The sequence below is a fragment of the Rattus norvegicus genome, chromosome X, assembly GCF_036323735.1.
Source record: "Rattus norvegicus strain BN/NHsdMcwi chromosome X, GRCr8, whole genome shotgun sequence".
In the NCBI taxonomy this organism is placed as follows: domain Eukaryota; kingdom Metazoa; phylum Chordata; class Mammalia; order Rodentia; family Muridae; genus Rattus; species Rattus norvegicus.
In genome coordinates this window covers 95,786,735-95,805,682 of record NC_086039.1, presented here as the reverse complement: position 1 = coordinate 95,805,682, position 18,948 = coordinate 95,786,735, and the positions used below count along the sequence as shown (strand labels likewise).

At 36.1% G+C, this 18,948-nt stretch overlaps 1 non-coding gene across 1 annotated transcript; it reads right to left on the bottom strand.

Annotated features, from left to right (window-relative positions):
- Positions 1 to 5,024: 5,024 nt before the first annotated feature.
- On the bottom strand, positions 5,025 to 5,131 carry LOC120099405 (U6 spliceosomal RNA). Its single transcript, XR_005498595.1, has one exon. It is a non-coding gene; the product is annotated as a U6 spliceosomal RNA (small nuclear RNA).
- Positions 5,132 to 18,948: the final 13,817 nt, after the last annotated feature.

The window sequence follows — 18,948 nt, the reverse complement described above, 5'->3', positions numbered from 1 at the left end:
CAATCTGTCTCCTATGACCAATTTATTCACCCTAAGTGAGACTGAAGCATCCCCAGTTGGGTCTTCCTTTTTGTTTAGCTTCTTTGGGTCTGTGGAATATAGCATATATACCCTATATTTTATGGCTAATGCCTAATTATAAGTGAGTACTTATCATGCATGTCCTTTTGGGTCCTGTTTACTTGATTCTGGATGATATTCTTAAGTCCTATCCATTTCCCTACAAAATTCATGATGTCTTTGTGTTTCATAGTTGAACAGTATTCCACTGTATAGACATACCACATATTCTTTATCCATTATTCCATTAAGGGACAGCTGGGTTGTCTCTACTTTCTGGCTATTACAAAAAAAGCTGCTATCAACATAGTTGAGCAAGTGTCTTTGTGGGATGTTTGAGCAACTTTTGGGTAAAGCACAGGAGTATTATAGCTGAGTCTTGATTTAGAACTATTCCCAGTTTTCTGAGAAACAATCAAATTTGTTTCCAATGACGTTGGACAAGTTTGCATTTCCACTAGAAATGGAGGAGAGTTCCCTTACTCCATATTGTAACCAGCATGTGGTATCACTTGAGATTTTTACCTTAGCCATTCTGATTTGTATAAGATGGGTTCTCAGAGCAGTTTTGTTTTTGTTTTTGCTTTTTTGTTTTTAATTATCTAAAAATGTATCAATCAGGGAACCATATAAAACCTAAAACATTTTTTATATTTAAAAATGTTTATTGGATATTTGTTATTTATATTTCAAATGTTATGGCATTTCTTGGTTTCCTGTTCCTAAACCCTCTATCCCATCTGCCTTCCCCTTTTTCTATGAGGGTACTTCCCCACCCATCCACCCATCCCTTGCCGCCTCCTTGACTTGACATTCCCCTACACTGGGGAGTCCAGTCATGGCAGGACCAATGGCTTCTCATCCCATTGGTACCCAACAAAGCATCCTCTGCTACTTATGCAGCTGGAGCCATAGGTCTGTCCATGTGTATCCTTTGGGTGGTGCTTTAGTCCCTGGGAGCTCTGGATGGTTGTTATTATTGTTCCTATGGGGTTGCAAACTGCTTTAGCTCATCCAATCCTTTCTCTAACTCCTCCAATGGGCACCCTGTTCATAGTTCAATGGTTGGCTGCAAGCATAGACCTCTGTATTTGTCATGCTCTGGCAGAGCCTCTGAGGAGACTGCTATATCAGGCTCCTATCAGCATGTACTTCTTGGCATCAGCAATATAGACTGGGTTTGGTGGCTGTATTTATATGGGCTGTATGACTAGGTAGGGCAGTCTTTGGATGGCCCTTCCTTCAGTCTCTGCTCCATAGTTTGTCCCATCTTCTCCCATGAATATTTTTGTTCCCCCTTATAAGAATGACTAAAGCATCCATACTTTGGCCTTCTTTCTTCTTGGGCTTCCTGTGGTCTGTGGATTGTATCTTGGGCAATCCGAGCTTTTGGGGTAACCTCCAGACTGATTTTCAGAATGTTTTACAGGCTTGCAATCCCACCAACAATAAAGGAGTGTTCCTCTTTCTCCAGATCCTAGTCAGCATCTGTTGTCACCTGAGTCTTTGTTCTTGCCATTCTGACTGCTTTGAGGTGGAATCTCAGGGTTGTTTTGATTTGCATTTCCCATATGACTATGGATGCTGAACATTTTTTTAGGTACGTCTCAGCCATTTGATATTCCTCAGCTGAGACTTCATTGTTTAGCTCTGTACCCCACTTTTTAATAGGGTTATTTGACACTATAGATTCTAATTTCTTGAGGTTTTTGTATATATTGGATATTACTCTCTATTGGATGTAGGATTGATAAAGTTCTTTTCCCAATGTGTTGGTTGCCATTTTGTCCTGTTGACAGTGTCCTTTGCCTTACAAGAGCTTTGCATTTACATGAAGTCCAATTTGTCAATTCTTGATGTTAGAACAGAATCCATTGGTATTTTATTCAGGAAACTCTCCCCAGTTTTCATGGCTCCTCCCCACTTTCTCTTCTACTAGTTTGAGTATATCTGGTTTTATGTGGAGATCCTTGATTCACTTGGACTTGAGATTTATACAGGGCTATAAGAATGGATTGATTTCCATTCTTTGTCATGCTGACTGCCAGTTGAACCAGAAAGATTTGTTGAAAATGCTCTTTCTTTTCCACTGGATTGTTTTAGCTACTTTGTCAAAATCAAGTGACCATAGGTGTGTGAGTTTATTTCTGGGTCTTCAATTCTATTCTACTGATCTACCTGCCTGTATCTGTACAAATACCATACAGTATTTTTTATCACTACTACTATGTAATAGAGCATGAGGTTGGGGAAGGTTATTCCCCTAGAAGTCCCTTACTGTTGAAGATAGTTTTCACTATCCTGAGGTTTTTTTTTTTTTTTTTTTTTGTTATACCAAATAAATTTGCAAATTGATTTTTCTAACTCTATGAAAAACTGAGTTGGGATTTTGATGGAGATTGCTTTAAATATGTAGATTGCTTTTGGCAAGATGGCCATTTTCACAGTATTAATCCTACCAATCTCTGAACATGGGAGATCTTTCCATCTTTGGAGATCTTCAATTTCTTTCTTCAGAGACTTGAAGTTCTTGTCATACAGATCTTTTACTTGCTTGGTTAGAGTCACACTAAGGTATTTGATATTATTTGTGACTATTGTGAAGGTTGTCTTTTCTCTAATTTCTTTGTGAGCCTGTTTATTCTTTGAATACAGGAAGCCTACTGATTTCTTTGAGTTAATTTTATACCAAGCCATTTTCCTGAAGTTGTTTATCAGGTTTAGTAGTTCTCTTGTAGAATCACTGGGGTCATGTAAGTATACTATCATATTATATGCTAATAGTGATATTTTGACTTCTTCTTTTTCAACTTGTGTCATTTTAACCTCTTTTTGTTGTCTAATTGCTCTGGCTAGGACTTCAAGTATTATAATGAATAGGTAGAGAGAGAGAGTGGCATTCTTATCTAAGTCCCTGATTTTACTGTGATTGCTTCAAATTTCTCTCCATTTAGTTCGATGTTGGCTACTGGTTTGCTGTATATTGCTTTTACTTTGCTTGAATATGGGCCTTGCATTCCTGATCTCTCCAAGACTTTTAACATAATGGGGTGTTTACTTCTGCTAAATGCTTTCTCAGAATCTAGAGAGAAGATCATGTATGCTTTTTTAAAAAAATTTTGTTTATATAGTGGATTACATTGATGGATTCCTGTACCATCCCAGCATCACTGGGATGAAGCTTTCTTGATAATGTTGAATGATCATTTTGATGTGTTCTTGGATGTGGTTTGAGAAAATATTGAGTATTTTTGCATCAATATTCATAAGGGAAACTGTTCTGAAGTCCTCTTTCTTTCTTGGGTCTTTGTGTGGTTTAGGTATAAGATTAAGTTTGGCTTCATAGAAGGAATTGGGTAGTGTTCCTTCTGTTTCTTTTTTTGTGGAGTAGATTGGACAGTATTTGGAATAGGTCTTTTATGAAGGTCTGATAGAATTCTGCACTAAATCCATCTTGTCCTGGGCCTTTTGGTTGGGAGACTTTTAATGACTTTCAAATCTTCTATTTCTTTAAGAGTTTGGAGCTGTTTAGTGGTTTATCTGATCTTGATTTAACTTTGTTATCTGATATCTGTCTAGAAAACTCTCCATTTTTTCCAAATTTTTCACTTTTGCTGAATATATGTTTTGTAGGAGGATCTTTTTTTTTTAATTTCCTCACTTTCTTTTGTTATGTCTCCCTTTTCATTTTTTTTAATTTGGGTACACCCTTTGTACTATGTGGATAGTATGGCTAAGAGTTTATCTATCTTGTTGATCCAGCTCCTGGTTTTGTTGATTCTTTGTTTTGTTCTTTTTGTTTCTATTTCATTTATATCAGCCCTGAGTTTGATTATTTCCTGATATCAACTCCTCTTCGGTGTATTTGCTTCTTTTTGTTTTAGAGCTTTTGGTGGGCTGTCATGATGCTAATGTATGCCATCTGCAGTTCCTTTTTGAGGCATTCAGAGGTATGAGTTTTTCTCATAGCACTGCTTTTGTTGTGTCCCATAAGTTTGGGTATGTTGTGCCTTCATTGTCATTAAATTCTAAAAAGACTTTAATTTCTTTCTTTATTTCTTCCTTGGCCAAGTTATGATTGATTAGATCCCCATGTGTATGTGGGCTTTCTGTCATGTTTGTTGTTATTGAAGACCAGCCTTAGTCTGTGGTAATCTGATAGGATGCATAGAATTATTTCATTCTTCTTGTATCTGTTGAGGCCTGTTTGGTGTCAGATTATGTGGTCAGTTTTGGAGAAGGTACCATGTGGTGCTGATAAGAAGATATATTCTTTTGTTTTTGGATGAAATGTTCTATAGATGTTTCTTAAATCCATTTAGTTCATAACTTCTGTTGTTTCTCTATGTCTCTATTTATTTTTGTTTCCATGTTCTTTCCATTGATGAGAGTGAGGTGTTGAAATTTCCCACGATTATTTTGTGAGGTGTTATGTGTGCTTTGATCTTTATCCAGGTTTCTTTAATGAATGTAGGCGCTATTGCATTTGGAACATAGATATTCGGGATGGAGAGTTCATCTTGGTAGACTTTTTTTTCTTTGATTAATCTGATTGTCTTTTATGATAATTTGGTTGAAAGTTGATTTTATTCAATATTAGAATGGCTTGTTTCTTCCAACCATTTTCTTGGAAAGTATCTGTCTTAGTCTCTGTGGTATGTTTTCTGTATGTAGCAAAATGCTGGGTCCTCTTTCCATATCCAGTCTGTTAGTCTATGTCTTTTTGCTGGGGAATTGAGTCCACTGAGGTAAAGAGGTATTAAGGAATAACGATTGTTGCTTCCTGTTATTTTTCTTGTTAGAAGTGAAATTATGTTTGTGTGGCTCTCTTATTTTTGGTAGTTGAAGTTAGACTACTTTCTTGCTTTTTCTAGGGTGTAGTTTCTCTACTTGTGTTGGAGTTTTCTATCTATTATCCTTTGTAGGCTTGGGTTTGTGGAGAGAGACTGTGTTAATTTTGTTTCAAAACTATGGAATGCTTCATCAATTTACATGTCACTTTTGTGCAGGGGCCATGCCTATCTTCTCTATAAAGTTCCAATTTTAGTATATGTGCTGCTGTAGTGAGCAACTCAGAACTGTTTTTAATTGCATTTTCCTGATGACTAGGGAACTTTAACATTTCTTTAAGTTCTTCTCAGCCATTTGAGATCCCTTTGTTGATAATTCTCTGCTTAGCTTGTGCCCCATTTTTAAATTGGGTTATTTGTGTTACTGTCTAACTTATTGAGTTCTTTATAAATTTTGAATATTAGCCCTCTGTCAGATGTTGGGTTGGTGATGATCCTTTCCCAGTCTTTTTTTTCCCATCTTTATTAAATTGGGTAGTTTTTTTTTTTTTTTTTTCGGAGCTGGGGATTGAATCCAGGGCCTTGCACTTGCTAGGCAAGCGCTCTACTACTGAGCTAAATCCCCAACCCCAATTGGGTAGTTTTTAATCGACATTTCAAATGTTATAAATGTTATTCCCTTTCCCAGTTTCCAGGCCAATATCCCACTAACCCCTCCCCCTCCCCTTCCATATGGGTGTTCCCTTCCCTATCCTTCCCCAATTACCACCCTCCCCCCCAACAATCACGTTCACTGGGGTTCAGTCTTGGCAGCAGCAAGGGCTTCCCCTTCCATTGGTGCTCTTACTAGGCTATTCATTGCTCCTCATGCAGCTGGAGCGCAGGGTCAGTCCATGTATAGTCTCTGGGTAGTGGCTTAGTCCCTGGAAGCTCTGGTTGGTTGGCATTGTTGTTCATATGGGGTCTCAAGCCCCTCCAGCTCTTTCAGTCCTTTCTCTGACTCCTTCAATGGAGGTTCTGTTCTCAGTTCAGTGGTTTGCTGCTGGCATTTGCTTATGTATTTGGCTTATTCTGGCTGTGTCTCTCAGGAGAGATCTACATCCGGTTCCTGTCAGCTGGCACTTCTTTGCTTCATCCATCTTATCTAGTTTCATGGCTGTTATATGTATGAGCCACATATGGAGCAGGCTCTGAATGGGTGTTCCTTCTTCCTCTGTTCTAAACTTTGCTTTGTTATCCCCTCCTAAGGGTATTCTTGTTCCTCTTTTAAAGAAGGAGTGAAACATCTGCATTTTGGTCATCCTTCTTGAGTTTCATGTGTTCTGTTTATCTAGGGTAATTTGAGCATTTGGGCTAATATCCACATATCAATGAGTGCATACAGTGTGTGTTTTTCTGAGATTGGGTTACCTCACTCAGGATGATATTTTCCAGTTCCAACCATTTGCCTACGAATTTCATAAAGTCATTGTTTTTGATAGTTGAGTAATATTCCATTGTGTAGATGTACCACATTTTCTGTATCTATTCCTCTGTTGAAGGGCATCTGGGTTCTTTCCAGCTTCTGGCTATTATAAATAAGGCTGTGATGAACATAGTGGAGCACGTGTCTTTTTTATATGTTGGGGCATCTTTTGGGTATATGCCCAAAAGAGGTATAGCTGGATCCTCAGGCAGTTCAATGTCCAATTTTCTGAGGAACCTCCAGACTGATTTCCAGAATGGTTGTACCAGTCTGCAATCCCACCAACAATGGAGGAGTGTTCCTCTTTCTCCACATCCTCGCCAGCATTTGCTATCTCCTGAGTTTTTGATCTTAGCCATTCTCACTGGTGTGAGGTGAAATCTCAGGGTTGTTTTGATTTGCGTTTCCCTGATGACTAAAGATGTTGAACATTTCTTTAGGTGTTTCTCAGCCATTCGGCATTCCTCAGCTGTGAATTGTTTGTTTAGCTCTGAACCCCATTTTTAATAGGGTTATTTGTCTCCCTGCGGTCTATCTTCTTGAGTTCTTTGTATATTTTGGATATAAGCCCTCTATCAGTTGTAAGATTGGTAAAGATCTTTTCCCAATCTGTTGGTTGTCGTTTTGGCCTAACAACAGTGTCCTTTGCCTTACAGAAGCTTTGTAGTTTTATGAGATCCCAGTTTGTCCTATTGATGGTGTCCTTTGACTATCAAAAGCTTTTCAGTTTTAAGCAGTCCCATTTGTCAATTGTTGATGTTAGAACCTGAGCCATTGGTGTTCTTTTCTGTAACTTGTCTTCTGTACTAATGAGTTAAAGTCTATTCCCCACTTTCTTGTCTTTTAGTTTTAGTGTATCTTGTTTTATATTGAGGTCTTTGATCCACTGGTATTTGAATTTTGTGCAGTATGATAGATATGTATCTACTTGCATTCTTCCACATGTAGACATGCCCCATTTGTTGAAGTTGCATTCTATTTTCCATTGCACGGCTTTGTATTCTTTGTAAAAAATCAAGTGTTCATTGCCATTTGGAGTTATTTCAGGTCTTCAACTTGATTCCCTTGATTGATTGTCTGTTCTTACATGAATACCATACCGTTTTTATTATGATTGCTTTATAGTATAGCTTGAAATCAAGAATGGTGATGCCTCTATAAGTTTTTTTATTGGATGGTAAATGTTTTTAATACCAGAAATTTGGAAACAGAGGCAAGTAGATTCTGAGCTTGTGACCACTCTGATCTACAAGTTTCAGGCCAGTCAGGGCTGCACAGTGCACAGTATTACCGTGACTCAAAAAGAAAACAGCATACAATGACTATATAACTATATATATATATATATATATGTATATATGACAATACTGTTTTATAATGATAGAAGTATATGTTTGTTATATTTTAATATGTGAAAATAGTCCTTTTTGTAGACTTTTCAAACACTTTTGTTCCATTTCACACACTTGTAAAGTACCTGAAAAGGAACTAAAATTTATTGTCTACACCAATACCAAATAATATATTTCAGAATTAATTTGGATAAAACACTTTCTGACTCTCTCTCTCTCTCTCTCTCTCTCTCTCTCTCTCTCTCTCTCTCTCTCTCCCCCTCATACACATACCTGTGTGTGTGTGTGTGTGTGTGTGTGTGTATGTGTATGTTGTTTCTCAAATCTGTCTTTTCTGCCTAGATCTCTCTTCAAATTCCTGTTTTGTGTATTTCATTCTTTTTGCCTGGGGTGCAAATATAGGCTTTTATATTCAGTTTGAAACCACTTATTGAAGTTTTGATCTCTTCGGTACTTTTAATATTTGACTTAGTACCTGAGCTTTAACTTTGTCTCTATTCATCACTGCTGGTGTCCAGTCCTATTTCATCAAAATTATTCTGTCCTCACTACTGCTTGAGCTATATATTCTTAAAAACATATCTAATCAGATTATTCTCATAAGTATAATACTTCCAGGAACTTTTAGATAAACACAGGTTTATGCTAGCTCTTCCTTGAAGTCATTAGATTAGTTTTAAGAAGTTAAAAGGAACAGCTAAAACAGAGGAGGAAAAAGTAGAATAGCATGTAAACTTTTTTATTATTTTTGAAACCTATAATGTAAAGGAATGTATAGTAACGTTATGTAGTGAAGTAAAAAAAAAATAAAGCATTTAATTAAAGAAGGAGAAGTAAATTTTAGTGAAGCCTAACAAATGGATTAATTCCAATTTGGTGAACAAGGACTATGCTATGAAGGCTACTTGTCTCCCACAAACTCATGAGTTTGCTCCTTGGATAGTTCACAGTTTTGGAAGGTTGTGAAACCTTAAAGACATGATGTCCTATAGGAAGAAGTGAATATGGTCACTGGGGGTTTCCAGAAGCCTTGTAAGAAAGGCTATAGAAAGCAAATAATTTTCTTGGAGATGTCCCACTATTATGTATGGCTGTGATGGGTGTGCTCTGATGTAACAAGGTTAGAATTAAGAATAGACTATGCTCCCTCCTCATAAAATAGTAAGTAAAGTCTGCATAAAAGAAATACAATGAGCTTTCATATATTTCACTAAGAAAATTAGTCTTGGGACAAATTTGTGATCAAGGAAAAACATTCACTTTGGGTTAGGTCCAAGGATAAAGCTACAGATGTGCACTATGATGAAGCAAGGCTATGTGAAACCCTTGCTTTGAACTTATAATGAGCTCAGAAAATGAAACACTGTTTTGAACTTAATATCAACATTCTTGCCTAATTCTCTTTTGTATAACTTTTTTTCTGTGATCTAATTTTATAAGGAACTTTTGTCTTAGAAGATATAAAAGGGCTGAGAGAAGAAATAAAGTACAGCTTTTGGGGCTCTGTTCCATCCACTATATCACACACACACACACACACACACACACACACACACACACACACACACACAAGTATGCATGTATACTTATGAGTTAAAAGAATTGAGAGTTTCTTCCTGGGCATCATATTGCCAGTTCCAGATAAAGTTTTTTCCATCAGTAGTAGTAATCCATAAATCATTTGCTGTTGTCAGTGGTCCCCAGTAAGCTATTAGCACAACTCCAATCACCAACACCATACCCCCTTTGCCTGCCTCGGTTAAATCAGTGATGTAAAATTTGCCTTTTGACAAGGGGTTGGCCTTTAAAATTTATAGTCCTATGTATATCCTCTCTGCATTTGCATCTTGGCTGTATAAATACTGTAAACAGCTGTGTCATTGTTTCACCATCATGATTTTCTTGTCATCATGGATTGTGTCTCACCAAACAGACATTTTCTTGTATAATTTGCTTATCAGGAATTTGATTCCAGAAATAAAATTTACCTGTTTAATTAGTAAAAATTTTGATCCCTTGAGATACCCATTTGCCTTCCTTTAGGAAAGAGTCAGAGACTGGATGAAAGACTTGCTAAGTAATAAGATTCAAGGTTGGGAACTCACTGCCTTTACTTTACTTTTGGATTAGAATGTTTAATTTTTGTATATTATCGCTATTTCAAAATGTAAGTACCATAAATGCAAATGTTTATGTCTTCTTTTATTACAATATACCTAATTGATAGCATGAGTAGTTTGGTTGTCTATCATGCACTGCTGTTCTCTTAAGTTGTATGTGTTATTTCAGATGAACAGGAGTCAGAAAGTATACTTCCAATCAATCCATGATGTATGTTCAGTGATAATATGCAAATTGGCTTCTTTATTGAAGCAGATTTCTAGAAATTGAAAATTTAAAATACCTTTAATGTTATTGATGAGGTAGTTGAGGCGCTATCAAACCATATAAGTTGGTTTTAAGAAAGAGCATCATACAGAAACTACACAAAAGGGTAAGAATATAGCGTCCCAGAAAGGGTCAAATTATGTGAGATAACTTTACTTCAAATTTAATAGCAAATTTATAGCATGCTTTGTATTTTTGTTAGGTAGTGTATAATCACTAGGGCAACATTGACATAGGATGCAGAAAAATCCTGTCTTTGGAGGAATGGAAAGATAATAAGGTTTTGATAAAAGGTAGATAGGTTATAAAAATAAGATGAAGTTATGTTTCATATGAGCACAAAATATGTTATGATTTTGAGTCTTTTTCATCTCTCTAGTGCCAACTTGGGAGACATATTATCATGACTGAGTTGGAGAATTCATAGCTTATCATAAGGTATCATTCTATAGATTAAAAGTTGGGAGTTGTAATATTTTTATTTCCTGTTTATTTTTTTTAATAAAGCACCCCAGGTAACTAACCTCCAAATACAACTGAGGAAGAGTATACTCCTGACATTTTTATGGATCAGTAAGATGATGAAATATGGCTATGTGATTGAAGTAGATGCAAGATGTCCAAGAAGACAGCCATTGAACAGAAAATCAATTTGTGAGTTGATTCTCAACTCTTGATTTAGCTAGAGACACTGCTACCTGAGACTCAAGCTACTCTATTGTCACACCAGGGAATTAGGAAGTAAAATCTGATGAGAATTTTTTCTAAAATATTAGAACTGTCATTCCCATGGCCCTCATCCTGAGATAGTGGCAAGGTAAGATACTTAATTTATATTTTCTTAGGAACTCTTCACAGTTGCCATGTCAATGATAATGGAGGCAGAAGCACAAGTTATTTTAAACAAATGAACTGCTTGATATACCCATTGTTTAAAACATCAAAACTCTCAAACAGGTAGAAATAGTCATTGGAAAGTTTTATTGTTTTTGGAAAGGATTATTGCTTTCTGAAATAAGCTCTTTTCCTAGAGCAACTATTATTGGTACATATTGTAATTATTGATGCCTTAGCATTTAAACTCTTGTTATAGACACCAAGATGTCAAGATGACCCTCAAAGAAAACATGATGCAGATAAAAGTGAAGTGTTTTAAAATTTAAAAACCTGGTATGCTGTTTCTATTTTTCTTTTCAAACAGTTATGAATGTAAGATGTGAGCAGTTTACTGAGTAGGATAGTAATCAGAAGAACATATAAAGATGTGTTTGTCTTTCTTTTCTTGTCTTTGCATTTAATTTCCACATATATCCATGTTTGCACAGTGATTTTGAATGTGTCTCCTGCAGGCAGATTCTCATTTGTATTTAATATGGTAAAAGCAGTAGGAAGAACATCGATGAAAATGAAACTCTACACCAGGCAACGTGGACAGGATCAGAATTCTCATACCAAAGGTATCTAGACATGTGCTTTTGTTCACTGATAATCTGCACAAAAGAAATCACATTATTCAAAACCCCACCCTGATACATTCTTTTATTTATCCTTTCCTCCCTTTGATATTAGTTGTCTTCCTTTTCCCATCTAGGCATCATTTATCATCATATCTTTTTTTTTATTAACTTGAGTATTTCTTTTTTTTTTTTTTTTATTAACTTGAGTATTTCTTATATACATTTCGAGTGTTATTCCCTTTCCCGGTTTCCGGGCAAACATCCCCCTCCCCTCTCCCCTTCCTTATGGGTGTTCCCCTCCCAACCCTCCCCCCATTGCCGCCCTCCCCCCATAGACTAGTTCACTGGGGATTCAGTCTTAGCAGGACCCAGGGCTTCCCCTTCCACTGGTGCTCTTACTAGGATATTCATTGCTACCTATGGGGTCAGAGTCCAGGGTCAGTCCATGTATAGTCTTTAGGTAGTGGCTTAGTCCCTGGAAGCTCTGGTTGCTTGGCATTGTTGTACTTTTGGGGTCTCGAGCCCCTTCAAGCTCTTCCAGTTCTTTCTCTGATTCCTTCAATAGGGGACCTATTCTCAGTTCAGTGGTTTGCTGCTGGCATTCGACTCTGTATTTGCTGTATTCTGGCTGTGTCTCTCAGGAGAGATCTACATCCGGCTCCTGTCGGTCTGCACTTCTTTGCTTCATCCATCTTGTCTAATTGGGTGGCTGTATATGTATGGGCCACATGTGGGGCAGGCTCTGAATGGGTGTCCCTTCAGTCTCTGTTTTAATCTTTGCCTCTCTCCTCCCTGCCAAGGGTATTCTTGTTCCCCTTTTAGAGAAGGAGTGAAGCATTCACATTTTGATCATCCGTCTTGAGTTTCGTTTGTTCTAGGGATCTAGGGTAATTCAAGCATTTGGGCTAATAGCCACTTATCAATGAGTGCATACCATGTATGTCTTTCTGTGAGTGGGTTAGCTCACTCAGGATGATATTTTCCAGTTCCAACCATTTGCCTACGAATTCCATAAACTCGTTGTTTTTGATAGCTGAGTAATATTCCATTGTGTAGATGTACCACATTTTCTGTATCCATTCCTCTGTTGAAGGGCATCTGGGTTCTTTCCATTTTCTGGCTATTATAAATAAGGCTGCAATGAACATAGTGGAGCACGTGTCTCTTTTATATGTTGAGGCATCTTTTGGGTATATGCCCAAGAGAGGTATAGCTGGATCCTCAGGCAGTTCAATGTCCAATTTTCTGAGGAACCTCCAGACTGATTTCCAGAATGGTTTTACCAGTCTGCAATCCCACCAACAATGGAGGAGTGTTCCTCTTTCTCCACATCCTCGCCAGCATCTGCTGTCACCTGAGTTTTTGATCTTAGCCATTCTCACTAGTGTGAAGTGAAATCTCAGGGTTGTTTTGATTTGCATTTCCCTTATGACTAAAGATGTTGAACATTTCTTTAGGTGTTTCTCAGCCATTCGGCATTCCTCAGCTGTGAATTGTTTGTTTAGCTCTGAACCCCATTTTTTAATAGGGTTATTTGTTTCCCTAACTTCTTGAGTTCTTTGTATATTTTGGATATAAGGCCTCTATCTGTTGTAGGATTGGTAAAGATCTTTTCCCAATCTGTTGGTTGCCGTTTTGTCCTAACCACAGTGTCCTTTGCCTTACAGAAGCTTTGCAGTTTTATGAGATCCCATTTGTCGATTCTTGATCTTAGAGCATAAGCCATTGGTGTTTTGTTCAGGAAATTTTTTCCATTATCATCATATCTTTTTGAATGGTAGTATCCAATGACTTTATTTAGGGTTACACATATGGGCATGGTGATGGGTCATTTGCATGAACAACTAGCAAGTTTTTACCACAAGAAAGAAATGGTCTCTCCATTTCTCAGAAACCATTAATTATTTATAGTTCTAATGGGAGGGATGGAGTCTCATGAGGCCTTCTTGTATCCTTGACAAACTCTTTTCAGGCCTATTTTTATAAGGCTGTGTAAAGGGTAACTATGCCTGGCATGAATTCATGACTGTAAAGTACCTTCATGTTCTTTCTTTTGTACATCCATAACTGTAGTATGTGGTATGTGTGAAATTATTTGGTGTTGTTATTTTCAGTGATATACAATCTTGCTATATAAGCTGAGAGAGGACTTAACATTTGCTATCTAGCCTAGACTGCCTTCAACTTCCCAGTCCTCCTGTCTCAACCTTCTATATGCTGGAATTATTAGCATGGAACAACATATCTGGCTTTAGAATATGTTTCCAAATGGATTCATTTAAGGAATTTTTATTGTGGTTTTAATAATGCTAAAGTATTATCCTATTGGACTATTGCTCTAGGCACTTAGGAATCAAGGGATAAAATGATCTAAACAAGATACTGGAGACTCAGATCCTGTTACTATTTTCTTTTAGCAAAAGAACTATAAGGTATTTTTGCTCTGTTAAACAAATTATATATAATATATACAAATACATAGTTTAATGGGTATGAATACTGATTAAATCAATAATTAAATAATCAATTATTAATTAATTATATATAATTAGCAAATAATTAAATTTAAACATTTTTAATAGATACAATGAGTTTCAGAACTTTGACTGGCAATGATCACAACAGCAAACCTATTAACATATCTAACACAGCATATGTTCCACGCATTGCTAAAAGTACTTTATATTTGTATGGTCATTTCACATTCATGTAGTCCTGCATTCTAGGTACTAATATTATCCTAATTTTTGGAAAAATATATTTGAGATTCTACTTCGGGTGGTACAGTTTCAGAAGCTTCCATTATTATGTTGACACTGAAAGGCTTTATAACAGGACCATAGTTTAGGTTTATCTGTAGCTAGATACAGTTTGCATTCTGCTTAATTCTCTTCCTTGACTATCATTTATTGCCTCTCCTAACTGTCCTTCCCTCTCTCATTGCTATACCTTGACCCATGGCCCATGACCTCCATTGTCCTAGGCTTTACTGCATTCCTGAGTACTGGCATAGTGGAAAAGCACCAGATAAAATACATTCCCTCAAATATACATTATATTATCTTTCTTATAAATATAGTATTTCAGGCATATAAAGTATTAACCCAGAAATATTTGCATTTTCAAAGAAGATATGTTGAGAGGAGATTGGAAAAATATTATTGAGTAAGTTATGTTTCGTAAAGCTTCTCTAATCACAAAAGCTACATAATTACATACTTCCCTAAGTTTATGGACAGCCAGGGTTATGGCACTATCAGCTTTTACTTATAAGCTGCAAAGGTCATAAGAAATTGGATAGTTCTTATATCATTTGAGAAGTGCCTCCTTTACTCACTCTGATTTCATTACTGCTTTCTTGATTTCTGTAGAAAAGACAGACTTTTACCATTTGTGGTATGATAAGGATCAATTCCTGGCTCACTGGATTGCCAGGCTTAACAGATAAAAATATATGATTCCAATATAAATTTGAATTTCAAGTACAGAATAACTTTTATTATAAGTACAATCACATACAGCATTGAAAACATGGACAAAAAATTACTTGTGTTTTGAGAATCAAATATAACACTTTTGATTTTGTCAAGTAACTATATCCAGAGTATATTCTAATTATTTTCCTACCACAATTCTAACTATGACTATACTATAATAATCTAAGTATACCATGATAATACATGAAGTGACCTGCTGATTACTGGAAAAAAAAACAAACAAAACACAAATCTTACGAGCTGTGGAGAATGATGGTTAGTGAAATCTTTTTGTGTTTGTTTTTATTATTGTTGTTTTGTATAGAATGATAATTTCAAAGCAAAAGTAAAAGACCAAGGACAAAATGTGGGGTTTTTTTGAAGGAGTTACCTGCTCAAATACATTTATCATATTAGAGAGTAATTTGAATTTGTATAGTAAAATTATGTGTAGAAAATGACACAACTTAAATATCAGAAAGTAGGATAGTAGGCTGTTGACTGTCTAACAATCATAGGTAACATACTAATGGGAAAGTTATTTCATATTATGTAATCATACTTCAAAATGAATTAAAATATTCTTTATATTTAACAATTTAGTTAAGTTGGACTATCAAATATGATCATTCACATTCAAAATGAAGACTGACAATACCACACACATCTTGCTTTCCAGAAAAGAAAAAAATCAGAACACATTACTATTTTCTGATCTCACACAATACTTCATAAAAGAAATCCAATTTCATTGCATTATGTGCTTGCTTTCCCCTCAGGAGATGGTTCCTCAAGAAGGGAAGACAACTAGTGGCTAAATGACAAAATAAAAATTAGAGTATAAAATGGGTTGCAATGTGAATCTTAGTTCTATTTGAGCAACAATGCCTATTAACTTCTCTGGTCTCTTTAATTTTTGTTAGACTTAAAAATAAATACATCATTTTTCATATTTAAGTAGAATACTTAATCAGATGGCTCTTGCAAGATGTTGATCCTGAGAGTTTGAATATAATCTGAGAAAAACACTTTAAATATAAGGCAGTGTTGTAAGGCACATGCTATAAGAAAAGAGTAGGGTTACCGTGGGAACTGTAATCCTGAATTTTATGACTTGTCTTGTGTGATTACAAATTTAATGCTGTAGGAGGACTGTGTGAGTTTCTTCCTCCTTATTTTGAGGATGATTTATTTGTGAATAATCAGGAAAGGATCAGGCTTATATGTAACCTGAATCTGCTGAAACAGAGCATACTTTAGGAAGGTACAGGGAAAGAAAAACAATATTGGGGGGCAGTCTTTTCAAAAGTACAAGAGTTCAGCACAATATGAATTTTCAGTGTACAGAAAGAGAACAATTTTGCACTTTGACTTTATTTGCTGCTGAAGGTTTCTAAAATGCCTTGAAAGAGTGCTGAAGCTTTGTTTTTCATGAACTCCATTGGGGCAATCATGATAGTGAATGAATTCCGTGTCAGGATAGAATGCAGCTGGAAGCAGCCAGAGGAAGACACTTTTGCATAGACTTATTGAGGTACAGCTTAAATACTGAACTGTCAGTATAACTGTTTCAAAAACAATATCAGAAAACTATCATATTAGTTCTTAATAAATGTTATATAATTTTAAAGATCTGGATTCAAATATTAATATGAGATTGCTTATATACAAAAAGTATATGAAGCTAAGCATATATCAATTCTGTATTATTTGGGGTTCTCTAGATTCATTGAACTTATGGATTGACAATCTACAGGCCAACTAACACAACAACAGCCAGTTATGAATGAGAAGTCCAAGAATCTAGTAGTTTCCCAACCTCATGAGACTGGGTACTTCAGCTGGTCTTTTGTATAACCTGGAATCATGAAGAACTATACCCCATTGGATGTTCTTGCCAAGTGAGTACAAGCAAGTGAAAACAGAACCCCTTTTCCTTACACTGTACTTACATAAGATTCCAGCAGAATACATGGCCAAAAAAAAAAAAAAAACAGGTGTGCCTCACTATTGGGATTAAAGACATGTGTCAATCTGGAATAAGTGCATGTATTATCCCTTGCAATCTGGATCACAAGCTTGTGTCCTCCAGCCTCAAGATCCAGATCAAAGGCATGTTGTTGTTCTGCCTCAAAATCCAGATTACAGTTGTACCCTCCATATCTGAATTGTAGTTTATTTAAGGTATAGTCAAGTTCACAACTTAGAATACCCATCGCAAACTCCATTCTTGTTTCTATGGGTCAGGCATTTTGGAGGAAAGGAAAGTGAACAGGAATTTAATGGGGTGTTTGTACTACAGTTTTCGACATATAGACCTCTTCAAATCGTTGGGTAGTTCATACATTTAAAAAGTATTAGAAGCTAGAGAGATGGCTCAGTGCTTAAGAGCACAGTTGTTCTTGCATAGGCCCCAAGTTTACTTGCCAGCACACAAGACCACCTATAACTCCAGATCCAGAGGACTAATATTCTCTTTTGTCCTTTTGGTCACTGAATGCATATAGTATATTTAAATACATATAAGGAAAACTTATTCATACATTAAAAAATATTTTTATTTTGGAATCTTGAGAGATAGCTCATAATATATGCAGGCACAAAACTCATACAAATAAAACTGTTTTTAAATTTTGTTTTCATTATTAGCTCTCTCTCCCTTTCATCTCTCTCTTTCTCTCCTCTCTCTCTCTCTCTCTCTCTCTCTCTCTCTCTCGTGTGTGTGTGTGTGTATGTGTGTGTGTGTGTGTGTGTGTGTGTGTGTGTGTGTGAGAGAGAGAGAGAGAGAGAGAGAGAGAGAGAGAGAGAGAGAGAGAGAGAGAGATTAATTCTGGTTATTATTTTTTCCAACCTGACATAAGCTAGAGGAACTGTAAATATGAAGATGTCTTCATAAGACTGACCTGTAGACAAGTTTCCAGAGCATTTACTTCATTAATCATTGATGTGAGGAGAGGAAGCTGGGGTAGAGTCATTCTTGTGCAGGTGGTCCTGGATGATATAAGCTAACATGTTGAGCAAGCCTTGGTGCGGTGGGGAGTGGGGCAAGCCAGTAAGTAGTGCTATTCCATGATATTTGCTTCAGTTGTTGCTTCCAAGAATCTTACACAGATTTCTTGCTTTAGATTCTGTGGATGATAGGCTACAAGCTGTAAGATGAAACATTCTTTCTTCCTTAACTTGCTTTAAGTCATGGTGACAATCACAGAAATAGTAACCACATTAATACATGTGGGTATGTACATGTGGTTGCAAGCACCCTGGGTGGCCAGAGGGAAGAGACCATCCTAGAGCTAGTTAAAGGCAGTTGTGAACAACCCAATGTATTACATGGGTGCTAGAAATTTAACTCAAGTCCTCTGGAAAAAGAAAAGTAATCTTAAATAGTGAAGGATCTCTCCAGCACTAAATAATTAGACCCTTTAAAAACAATTACAATATGTTTACTATTCCTGGATATTGTGGCATTATGAATTGTTGAGGCCACAGACATAATGGTAATAGAAATTTTTTTGTTTTAAATTGCTAAGGTATAAAAAAAATCTACTACTTCACTAAGTAGAAATCATGTACAAAAAACTGGATTCGTTTGAGCATTTGAGAAGACTTTAATAAACATGATAAAGTATTAATAAATTGAGGGAATGTTATTAGCATTTATAATAATACATACATTTTTTACTCTCTTGTTTCATTCTCTTTTCAGCTTAAACTGTGACACTACTAAAATATTTAGACACAAGGGAACTCTTCTATATGTTCTATACAGAAGAAAAATTAAAAATTATTGTTGCAGAGTGTTCAAGGACTGCCTAGATTACATGCTGAAATCTTGTATTTAAAAAAAAAATTGGAGGAAAGAAAGAAAAGTATACTTCAAGTTCCTGAGTATCAAGTTTGTCATCAAGGAAAGATTTGGATCAATGGAGAGGAAAATTACTGAAAGTATGAAAGAGTGAA